This window comes from Saccoglossus kowalevskii, chromosome 16 (genome assembly GCF_978046115.1).
Source record: "Saccoglossus kowalevskii chromosome 16, keSacKowa6.1, whole genome shotgun sequence".
Classification (NCBI taxonomy): domain Eukaryota; kingdom Metazoa; phylum Hemichordata; class Enteropneusta; family Harrimaniidae; genus Saccoglossus; species Saccoglossus kowalevskii.
Window position 1 is genome coordinate 3,311,279 of NC_140656.1, and position 13,805 is coordinate 3,325,083.

The following is a 13,805-nucleotide window of genomic DNA, read 5'->3' on the forward strand; positions in this document are numbered from 1 at the left end:
GATGTCCAGATTATATTGTATTCAAATCGTAATAATTATGAAGGATCCCTTGGGGTGTTTTTAATCGTACGTTATCTGAGCCGAGTTGATTACTTTAGTAGTTGATTTGTAGCGCATTGGCAAAGGGCTGTAAGTGACTTATTGTAATATACAATTGCGGAAATCTATCATCGATTTCGTCACATACATTGATGTGAATAGAATATATCTAACTGTAGTTTCAACTAGTGTTCAATATAATATCCATCCTAATACATGTATATTGAAAAGCAATACCTAAAAGTAACCCACACAAAAAGATGTCGACAAACCGACTCTCTGCGCATACCAAACCAATACACATGACAATACCGACTCTCTGCGCATACCAAACCAATACACATGACAATACCGACTCTCTGCGCATACCAAACCAATACACATGACAATACCGACTCTCTGCGCATACCAAACCAATACACGTGACAATACCGACTCTCTGCGCATACCAAACCAATACACATGACAATACCGACTCTCTGTGCATACCAAACCAATACACATGACAATACCGACTCTCTGCGCATACCAAACCAATACACATGACAATACCGACTCTCTGCGCATACCAAACCAATACACATGACAATACCGACTCACTGCGCATACCAAACCAATACACATGACAATACCGACTCTCTGCGCATACCAAACCAATACACATGACAATACCGACTCTCTGCGCATACCAAACCAATACACATGACAATACCGACTCTGCGCATACCAAACCAATACACATGACAATACCGACTCTCTGCGCATACCAAACCAATACACATGACAATACCGACTCTCTGCGCATACCAAACCAATACACATGACAATACCGACTCTCTGCGCATACCAAACCAATACACATGACAATACCGACTCTCTGCGCATACCAAACCAATACACATGACAATACCGACTCTCTGCGCATACCAAACCAATACACATGACAATACCGACTCTCTGCGCATACCAAACCAATACACATGACAATACCGACTCTCTGCGCATACCAAACCAATACACATGACAATACCGACTCTCTGCGCATACCAAACCAATACACATGACAATACCGACTCTCTGCGCATACCAAACCAATACACATGACAATACCGACTCTCTGCGCATACCAAACCAATACACATGACAATACCGACTCTCTGCGCATACCAAACCAATACACATGACAATACCGACTCTCTGCGCATACCAAACCAATACACATGACAATACCGACTCTCTGCGCATACCAAACCAATACACATGACAATACCGACTCTCTGCGCATACCAAACCAATACACATGACAATACCGACTCTCTGCGCATACCAAACCAATACACATGACAATACCGACTCTCTGCGCATACCAAACCAATACACATGACAATACCGACTCTCTGCGCATACCAAACCAATACACATGACAATACCGACTCTCTGCGCATACCAAACCAATACACATGACAATACCGACTCTCTGCGCATACCAAACCAATACACATGACAATACCGACTCTCTGCGCATACCAAACCAATACACATGACAATACCGACTCTCTGCGCATACCAAACCAATACACATGACAATACCGACTCTCTGCGCATACCAAACCAATACACATGACAATACCGACTCTCTGCGCATACCAAACCAATACACATGACAATACCGACTCTCTGCGCATACCAAACCAATACACATGACAATACCGACTCTCTGCGCATACCAAACCAATACACATGACAATACCGACTCTCTGCGCATACCAAACCAATACACATGACAATACCGACTCTCTGCGCATACCAAACCAATACACATGACAATACCGACTCTCTGCGCATACCAAACCAATACACATGACAATACCGACTCTCTGCGCATACCAAACCAATACACATGACAATACCGACTCTCTGTGCATACCAAACCAATACACATGACAATACCGACTCTCTGCGCATACCAAACCAATACACATGACAATACCGCCTGATAATATACTTCAGTCTAATTATCTATATTAGACGAACACATCAAACTTTTAAATTATTCTGCAGTGATATTATACTTGTGTTGAAAAGATCAATCGTCTTAAGATTGTGTATTACTTATTAGTATTACTTTCTTGTGTTTCATTTTGTGAACAGAATATCTGGCTCAATTCATACAGTAATTTTTTCTTACGACTATCTTTATTTCTATAATCACTTTTTTTTTTCTGAATATTACCATGCCTCATACTGAATCATACCGCAATAGTCATGCAAGTGCATATAATGAAAACCAAAACAATTCCATACATAGCGCCCTCTAGCGACAGTGTGTTTTAACGACGTAAAGGGTAGACACAAAAAGAGATCATCACTATATCTATCTGACATGTAGTTATCTTTCAATGAGCATAATGCATTTTTGAGATTGTTTTATAATCAAGGCGACGAGGTAAGACACAACACTACTGTTATTTTAAACAACATTGCTTTCACTATTTACGTCATTCTGACGTCACATAAGCGTTCATTAGAAACTCATAAGAATGGTTTAAAGTGTCCAGCAATTCAAGCTGAACGCTTACATATTATTGGATGGTACGATTGTTGCATTGGAACACGTATGACGTAATTCTATATATCTGTAGAGCAACTGGTTATCGGTGTTTAATGTGGTGGTAGTTGTAGGAAAAGTTGTATTTCATATTTTCTTGTATGTTGTATGTTATATTTGTGTGCCTTAATTGTTCATTTTGATTTACATTTACAATTATTACAACTTGGTTGATACTTACCACTGCATATGTATGTCTGTACTGGCTGATTCGTCGCTGATTGTCTTTGAAATTGAGCGAGTGGTTATAATTTGTGAAATGACATTTGTATTGAAAGGAATAGTTGTTGATGAAGTGGTGAAGGTTGTGGAAACTGTGATGTAGTATAATTTGGAACTAGGGTGGTAGTGTTAAAAGTGATAGCTGTGAGAGTGTATGACACTGTTGTCGAATGGGTCTGTAAAATGGTTGTTATTTGAGGGGGATTGTTGAAACTGCGGTTGTAAGGAGGTGGTTGTTTAAACTGTTGTAGGAAGAGTTGTTGTTGTAACTGTGGTTGTTGGAAATGGGATTGTTAAAACTGTGCTTGTACACCAAACAACGACAATTAACCAAAAAATAACACCAAAAATAACAAAACAGAGAAAAAAAACCGAGGACATACAGAGAATTTAAGAAAGTGTTTGTAATGGAAAATGTCTGAATAATTGTGTTTTTGAATATTAAACTCGCCGAAATAACACACAAATGGACAAGTCTACTCAAATGTCTCTATTGACTACTTGTGTCAGTATTTTGTGTAATTATAAAGAGACACTTTCGTTTAATTTGTTTTGTAGTGGCATACATCCGAATGAAATGTATTATTGGTTTCTGGTGTTATGAAGTAGGCGAACGTAACTTTTGTTTCTGGTGTTATGAAGTAGGCGAACGTAACTTTTGTTTCTGGTGTTATGAAGTAGGCGAACGTAACTTTTGTTTCTTATGTTATGAAGTAGGCGAACGTAACTTTTGTTTCTGGTGTTGTGAAGTAGGCGAACGTAACTTTTCTTTCTGGTGTTATGAAGTAGGCGAACGTAACTTTTGTTTCTGGTGTTATGAAGTAGGCGAACGTAACTTTTGTTTCTGGTGTTATGAAGTAGGCGAACGTAACTTTTGTTTCTGGTGTTATGAAGTAGGCGAACGTAACTTTTGTTTCTGGTGTTATGAAGTAGGCGAACGTAACTTTTGTGCCGTCCATGTATTCAAAAGTTCCCTCGGTTTTCAGATTATTTGCTCTTGCTCGTGCTCTTACTGAATATTCAACCCATCAGAAGTATATGAGCAATATATATGTCGTGTGCGTTTTCTACTAATGTTGTATCCGCGTAAATTTTCTCTGCTCACCATTACGTAAAAATATCTATACACATATTCAGAATATCTTACCAGAAAGTCCAACTTGCTCAGACATTGAAGCAATCATGATGTGCGTATCAATGTCGGTCACTTTCGCCAGTTAGCCCTCTTCATCGATGCAATAATGGCCTGTGTTCAACCAGTCTCCTGGACCCGTTACATGTTGATAACGTCCATCATTGGTTGCTATTTCTCGATGTGCCTGATCTGTGAGAGACACTTCAGATAAGCTTAACCGATGCACTTATCTTACTGTGTCTCGTTCCTAAAAAAAATATTTTTCGTTACGTCATTCCATCAATCGGTAAAGTGAATACATTTTTATCAAGAAAACTTATTACAATGTATCTCTCTATGCATTAAGAATAGCGCAGGGCTAAAACTTACTGTAAATATATACTGTAATATCAGTGAGTATGTAACGATACATAGAAGCATACTGACAATAATGAACTGTGTTATCAGATGCGTACTCATTTTAAGGCTTGGTTATATTATTTATACAATAATTTCAAATATACACACATCCATTGCAAACACGGTGTATGTTTGTGTTTATATACTAGTAGTTACTTATGTGAGCGCCACCAACGGGGGTTCTTGATCAAATTGTAAAACGTGGTATGTTGGCGCTTTGGAAAGTAATGTGGTTTATCTTTGATCTTTTTACTAAGCACTACGTAATATATTACCTTGTGTGAACAGGAATGCTAAAAACGATCCTGTCTATTTATTTCTAGTTTTCTAGTCACGCTATGTTTGCAACGCCTCTTTACCTACTTCGAAGATTGGAGAATTTGGTCCGCCATTTTGTGAACAATGTGTACAATAAACTGTAGTGGATTAAGATGAGTTAAATTTGAATTACAAGTGACGTATTAATATAAGTCAGGTTGAACACTGATAATGAATGATTTCATACAATCTAGGTTTAATAGAAGCTGTCGATGACACATGATGAGATTTGTGGAAAAAATTAAGGTTTGATTGAACACACATGAAATAGTGAGATATTATAATAAGTAATTTTCCATTCAAAGTGAGATCTCGCGTTTTGCGTGAAAGGCGCGGACTGAACGTCTGCCGAAAAAATAGAATAATTTGATTTTGAACTTTCTTTATTTTTATAGCTCAATGTCGAAAGGCTGATTTTTTGAGATGGAAATATGACTTTGACTTTGCCTTACTTCATCAAAATTCACATTCATCAAATGTGTACAGCACATTATAAGCATAGTAATACCCGGAAAAATGCGTGTTGCGAATCTCTCGCTATGTTTTGACGCCATGCGTTACGACCTTTGTAAAGCATATTTTTCAATGCTAGATTTCACGCATAACGCGGGATCTCACAGTGAACCGAAATGGTTTTACGGACAGCGTCATGTATGTATGATCGATGGAATGTCATGAATCACGTTCAAGGTTACTACTACTTAAGTTTTAAATTACAAATACCTGACATACATGTCACTTGGGTAATGATGGAACGCGTACTTCACAAAGTGTAGTGTTAGCGTGGGAAATTTTGAACTGAACAAACTGTGTCGATGTGCTTTGTTTGTCTCTCAAATATCATAAAATGAAAACCTGTCGTTGCTTTAAAGTTTTTGAACCTATTTTGGTATGCACTTCATAATAAATTATTACGTTCAAAATCTACTTTATATACTAGTATGCAAGTACGTACAATAATACTAGTAACAAAAAAATACTAGTAATATCTGAAAATATAAAGATTGCGTGCTCTTTATTGTAGCGTCTTGTTCGCAACATGACGGGGACTTAGCTGACTATCTTGCTCTGAAAGGCTCATTGACTGGTGAAAACTTAATTTAATTTAGGTTCAATTATTCTCAGACTATTATACAAACGGCAAATTAATACAAAATGCTATCCATCTTACACGTTTCCTGATTTACATATTTCACAGATACGGTTGTCATGGAATTTGTCTCCATCCCGCCATGCTTTCATGCCTCACTTCCCATAATGCAACACAAATCGATTTCAAATGTGTACATGACGAGATCCAAAATTGCGTTTTGGTGGCAACCGTTTCCATGGTAACCACACCAAATATACACTGTCCCATCTGTTTTGAGATTATTATCACCATTTTAATGCATATATGACTTTATGATGCAATACTTAATACTACTACTAATAATATGCAATACATCCTGAAATTCCGTAATGGTTTTATCATTCTGACTAGTCCATCGTGATCAAATGCTTTGTTATATTTTCTTAGTTTACCCGACGCATGGGCGGATACAAGATTTTGTTATGGGGGGGGGGTCCAAACTTTAAAATGAAATATAAACTAAGTTAATGATTTTTTTTATATTATACAAAAACAAATCTGATTGAATACTAGTAATTTTTTAACCGGGGGGGGGGGGGGCAGACCCCTCTAGATCAGCCACTGCCGACGTCAACTCTTTAATCACAGAGAGTAGCCGGTCAAAATATAGACAGGAAGATTAGGTTTTACTATGAATACAGTTTGCAAAGAACCAGGTTTTTTGTGTATCCCTTGCGAACGGCAAGTAGGAAGACAATATTGCAATTAAACAAAGCCACGAGTCAGTCTGGCTGCTCGGACTTGACATGCTTCTAGCATTTCTATAAACAAAGCCACGAGTCAGTCTGACTGCTCGGACTTGACATGCTTCTAGCATTTCTATAAACAAAGCCACGAGTCAGTCTGACTGCTCGGACTTGACATGCTTCTAGCATTTCTAACTAATTTTGTACAAACAGCATGTAGGGTACAGGTAACTACTAATCATCATATCGATTTTTTGGGCTTGTATTCCGGCCCTTACTAGTGTTTATTATTGGTGGTTTGCAATATTAAACGATAAGTACGATAAATTGATTTCGATTACCTACAAGTAGATAATTGAAGCATAATTAAAGAAATAGATCAATATATCGATCATTATCAAAGTTGTTCATAATGCATCTTTAAACGTTCATTCGCGACAACGATATTTTCAGTGACGTTTCTCGTAGATTATTGTTGTTTAATGGCGTTATATAATAGTTGAATGATTGACACCGGGATTGACAACGTGGGTAGCGAATACGCGATTTCGTTGCAGGTGGTAATTTTATGCAGTTACTGAGAGAAAAGCCATAATGTTACTGGCTACGTCTTCACGACAACCTTCTACCCCGTGGTATTTCCTATACTGAGAACCAATTATCAACATTTTCTCGTTTGCAGGCATTATTAAAAGTTCGTTGTAAATCAATCAATCTACTCCGACGACAGCACACAAACACACACATTGGAGACGTTTCATCAAAAGAAAACAAATTATCATTATATTTGCAATTTGCAGTATTTGCCGTGTGTATATACAGATACATACAGGTTGTTATATGCCGTGTGTATATACAGATACATACAGGTTGTTATATGCCGTGTGTATATACAGATACATACAGGTTGTTATATGCCGTGTGTATATACAGATACATACAGGTTGTTATATGCCGTGGGTATATACAGATACATACAGGTTGTTATATGCCGTGGGTATATACAGATACATACAGGTTGTTATATGCCGTGGGTATATACAGAGCTATACAGGTCGCTGTTTTCACTGTCGACATTATAACGATGACATTAGGATAATATCAGGTATCGAAAACGAGGTTAGTTAATCGGTCATAACTGGAACAAAAAAAAGAATTATAGTCATGTTTTTTTCGTACAGTTTTATAATTGTACTTCTGCGAATATTCTTATGTTGTCATTAAATACATGACTATTGGTTTTCTTTTTCCCAATCCTCAACTGATGTCTGGGCAGCATGACTACTTAGTTTTGATCGGACAAAGCTAGTACCCGGTCCTTAAATATGAATCGTTCTATTTTAAAGTACATGGCCCCAGAATATGAATTGCCATAATTAAAAATACACGGCCCCTGGATAAGAATTTATATTTCTAATTTTTATAGATTTTCAATAAAGATCATCTCCAGATGACGCCACATAATACCCAGTAAATGAAATGATTTAATGGCTTTGTTGTATTTATAGTATGAATCATAATGACTGGACTTATAAAGGATCGCCCACGTATACTGAATTGAATGTAGACTAGTTCCCCTATACCGTGTATCGTAACATATCGTGTATCGTAACATAGCCGTGTTTACCAATACTTCCAACAATATTAGTCACTTCCCAACAATCTTTGCGACTTGATATCCACAAACCAACACTGTAACGGTATGTTCACATTCTTTACTATCTAAAGCCACACTGTATAGTATTGGTGTATTGGTCTATCTACAAGACAGGATGTAATGTAATGGTCAGAGATTCAGACTAAACCTAGTAAGTACCTGTCTTCCGACATTGTATATAATAGTGTCATAATACAACCATGGTGTATAATAGTGTCATAATACAAGCATGGTGTATAATAATGTCATAATACAAGCATGGTGTATAATAGTGTCATAATACAAGCATGGTGTATAATAGTGTCATAATACAAGCATGGTGTATAATAGTGTCATAATACAAGCACGGTGTATAATAGTGTCATAATACAAGCACGGTGTATAATAATTTCATAATACAAGCATGGTGTATAATAGTGTCATAATACAAGCATGGTGTATAATAGTGTCATAATACAACCATGGTGTATAATAGTGTCATAATACAAGCATGGTGTATAATAGTGTCATAATACAAGCATGGTGTATAATAGTGTCATAATACAAGCATGATGTATAATAGTGTCATAATACAAGCATGGTGTATAATAGTGTCATAATACAAGCACGGTGTATAATAGTGTCATAATACAAGCACGGTGTATAATAATTTCATAATACAAGCATGGTGTATAATAGTGTCATAATACAAGCATGGTGTATAATAGTGTCATAATACAAGCATGGTGTATAATAGTGTCATAATACAAGCATGGTGTATAATAGTGTCATAATACAAGCATGGTGTATAATAATGTCATAATACAAGCATGGTGTATAATAATGTCATAATACAACCATGGTGTATAATAATGTCATAATACAAGCATGGTGTATAATAGTGTCATAATACAAGCATGGTTTATGATAGTGTCATAATACAACCATGGTGTATAATACTGTCATAATACAACCATGGTGTATAATAGTGCCATAATACAACCATGGTGTATAATAGTGTCATAATACAACCATGGTGTATAATAGTGTCATAATACAACCATGGTGTATAATAGTGTCATAACACAAGCATGGTTTATGATAGTGTCATAATACAACCATGGTGTATAATAGTGTCATAATACAACCATGGTGTATAATAGTGTCATAATACAACCATGGTGTATAATATTGTCATAATACAACCATGGTTTATGATAGTGTCATAATACAACCATGGTGTATAATAGTGTCATAATACAACCATGGTGTATAATAGTGTCATAATACAACCATGGTGTATGATAGTGTCATAATACAACCATGGTGTATAATAGTGTCATAATACAACCATGGTGTATAATAGTGTCATAATACAACCATGGTTTATGATAGTGTCATAATACAACCATGGTTTATGATAGTGTCATAATACAACCCTGGTGTATAATAGTGTCATAATACAACCATGGTTTATGATAGTGTCATAATACAACCATGGTGTATAAAAGTGTCATAATACAACCATGGTGTATAATAGTGTCATAATACAACCATGGTTTATGATAGTGTCATAATACAAGCATGGTGTATAATAGTGTCATAATACAAGCATGGTGTATAATAGTGTCATAATACAAGCATGGTGTATAATAGTGTCATAATACAAGCATGGTTTATGATAGTGTCATAATACAAGCATGGTGTATAATAGTGTCATAATACAAGCATGGTGTATAATAGTGTCATAATACAACCATGGTGTATAATAGTGTCATAATACAACCATGGTGTATAATAGTATCATAATACAAGCATGGTTTATGATAGTGTCATAATACAACTATGGTGTATAATAGTGTCATAATACAAGCATGGTTTATGATAGTGTCATAATACAAGCATGGTGTATAATAGTGTCATAATACAAGCATGGTGTATAATAGTGTCATAATACAACCATGGTTTATGATAGTGTCATAATACAACCATGGTGTATAATAGTGTCATAATACAACCATGGTGTATAATAGTGTCATAATACAACAATGGTGTATGATAGTGTCATAATACAACCATGGTTTATGATAGTGTCATAATACAACCATGGTTTATGATAGTGTCATAATACAACCATGGTTTATGATAGTGTCATAATACAACCATGGTGTATGATAGTGTCATAATACAACCATGGTGTATAATAGTGTCATAATACAACCATGGTGTATAATAGTGTCATAATACAATCATGGTGTATAATAGTGTCATAATACAACCATGGTGTATAATAGTGTCATAACACAACCATGGTGTATAATAGTGTCATAATACAACCATGGTGTATAATATTGTCATAATACAACCATGGTGTATAATAGTGTCATAATACAAACATTTTGTATAACAGTGTCACAATACAAACATTTTGTATAATAGTGTCACAATACAACCATGGTGTATAATAGTGTCATAATACAAGCATGGTGTATAATAGTGTCGTAATACAACCATGGTGTATAATAGTGTCGTAATACAAGCATGGTGTATAATAGTGTCGTAATACAACCATGGTGTATAATAGTGTCGTAATACAACCATGGTTTATGATAGTGTCATAATACAATCATGGTGTATAATAGTGTCATAATACAACCATGGTGTATAATAGTGTCATAACACAACCATGGTGTATAATAGTGTCATAATACAACCATGGTGTATAATATTGTCATAATACAACCATGGTGTATAATAGTGTCATAATACAAACATTTTGTATAATAGTGTGACAATACAAACATTTTGTATAATAGTGTCACAATACAACCATGGTGTATAATAGTGTCATAATACAAGCATGGTGTATAATAGTGTCGTAATACAACCATGGTGTATAACAGTGTCGTAATACAAGCATGGTGTATAATAGTGTCGTAATACAACCATGGTGTATAATAGTGTCGTAATACAACCATGGTTTATGATAGTGTCATAATACAACCATGGTTTATGATAGTGTCATAATACAACCATGGTGTATACTAGTGTCGTAATACAAGCATGGTGTATAATAGTGTCATAATACAAACATGGTGTATAATAATGTCATAATACAAGCATGGTTTATGATAGTGTCATAGTACAACCATGGTGTATAATAGTGTCATAATACAAGCATGGTTTATGATAGTATCATAATACAATCATGGTGTATAATAGTGTCATAATACAACAATGGTGTATGATAGTGTCATAATACAACCATGGTTTATGATAGTGTCATAATACAACCATGGTTTATGATAGTGTCATAATACAACCATGGTTTATGATAGTGTCATAATACAACCATGGTGTATGATAGTGTCATAATACAACCATGGTGTATAATAGTGTCATAATACAACCATGGTGTATAATAGTGTCATAATACAATCATGGTGTATAATAGTGTCATAATACAACCATGGTGTATAATAGTGTCATAACACAACCATGGTGTATAATAGTGTCATAATACAACTATGGTGTATAATATTGTCATAATACAACCATGGTGTATAATAGTGTCATAATACAAACATTTTGTATAATAGTGTCACAATACAAACATTTTGTATAATAGTGTCACAATACAACCATGGTGTATAATAGTGTCATAATACAAGCATGGTGTATAATAGTGTCGTAATACAACCATGGTGTATAATAGTGTCGTAATACAAGCATGGTGTATAATAGTGTCGTAATACAACCATGGTGTATAATAGTGTCGTAATACAACCATGGTTTATGATAGTGTCATAATACAATCATGGTGTATAATAGTGTCATAATACAACCATGGTGTATAATAGTGTCATAACACAACCATGGTGTATAATAGTGTCATAATACAACCATGGTGTATAATATTGTCATAATACAACCATGGTGTATAATAGTGTCATAATACAAACATTTTGTATAATAGTGTGACAATACAAACATTTTGTATAATAGTGTCACAATACAACCATGGTGTATAATAGTGTCATAATACAAGCATGGTGTATAATAGTGTCGTAATACAACCATGGTGTATAACAGTGTCGTAATACAAGCATGGTGTATAATAGTGTCGTAATACAACCATGGTGTATAATAGTGTCGTAATACAACCATGGTTTATGATAGTGTCATAATACAACCATGGTTTATGATAGTGTCATAATACAACCATGGTGTATACTAGTGTCGTAATACAAGCATGGTGTATAATAGTGTCATAATACAAACATGGTGTATAATAATGTCATAATACAAGCATGGTTTATGATAGTGTCATAGTACAACCATGGTGTATAATAGTGTCATAATACAAGCATGGTTTATGATAGTATCATAATACAATCATGGTGTATAATAGTGTCATAATACAACCATGGTGTATAATAGTGTCATAATACAACCATGGTGTATAATAGTGTCATAATACAACCATGGTTTATGATAGTGTCATAATACAACCAAGGTTTTTAATAGTATCATAATACAACCATTGTGTATAATAGTGTCACAATACAACCATGGTGTATAATAGTGTCGTAATACAAGCATGGTTTATGATAGTATCATAATACAAGCATGGTGTATAATAGTGTCGTAATACAACCATGGTGTATAATAGTGTCATAATACAACCATGCTGTATAATAGTGTCATAATACAACCATGGTGTATAATAGTGTCATAATACAACCATGGTGTATGATAGTGTCATAATACAACCATGGTTTATGATAGTGTCATAATACAACCATGGTTTATGATAGTGTCATAATACAATCATGGTGTATAATAGTGTCATAATACAACCATGGTGTATAATAGTGTCATAATACAACCATGGTGTATAATATTGTCATAATACAACCATGGTGTATAATAGTGTCATAATACAAACATTTTGTATAATAGTGTCATAATACAAACATTTTGTATAATAGTGTCACAATACAAACATTTTGTATAATAGTGTCACAATACAACCATGGTGTATAATAGTGTCATAATACAAGCATGGTGTATAATAGTGTCATAATACAAACATGGTGTATAATAATGTCATAATACAAGCATGGTTTATGATAGTGTCATAGTACAACCATGGTGTATAATAGTGTCATAATACAAGCATGGTTTATGATAGTATCATAATACAATCATGGTGTATAATAGTGTCATAATACAACCATGGTGTATAATAGTGTCATAATACAACCATGGTGTATAATAGTGTCATAATACAACCATGGTTTATGATAGTGTCATAATACAACCAAGGTTTTTAATAGTATCATAATACAACCATTGTGTATAATAGTGTCACAATACAACCATGGTGTATAATAGTGTCGTAATACAAGCATGGTTTATGATAGTATCATAATACAAGCATGGTGTATAATAGTGTCGTAATACAACCATGGTGTATAATAGTGTCATAATACAACCATGGTGTATAATAGTGTCATAATACAACCATGGTGTATAATAGTGTCATAATACAACCATGGTGTATGATAGTGTCATAATACAACCATGGTTTATGATAGTGTCATAATACAACCATGGTTTATGATAGT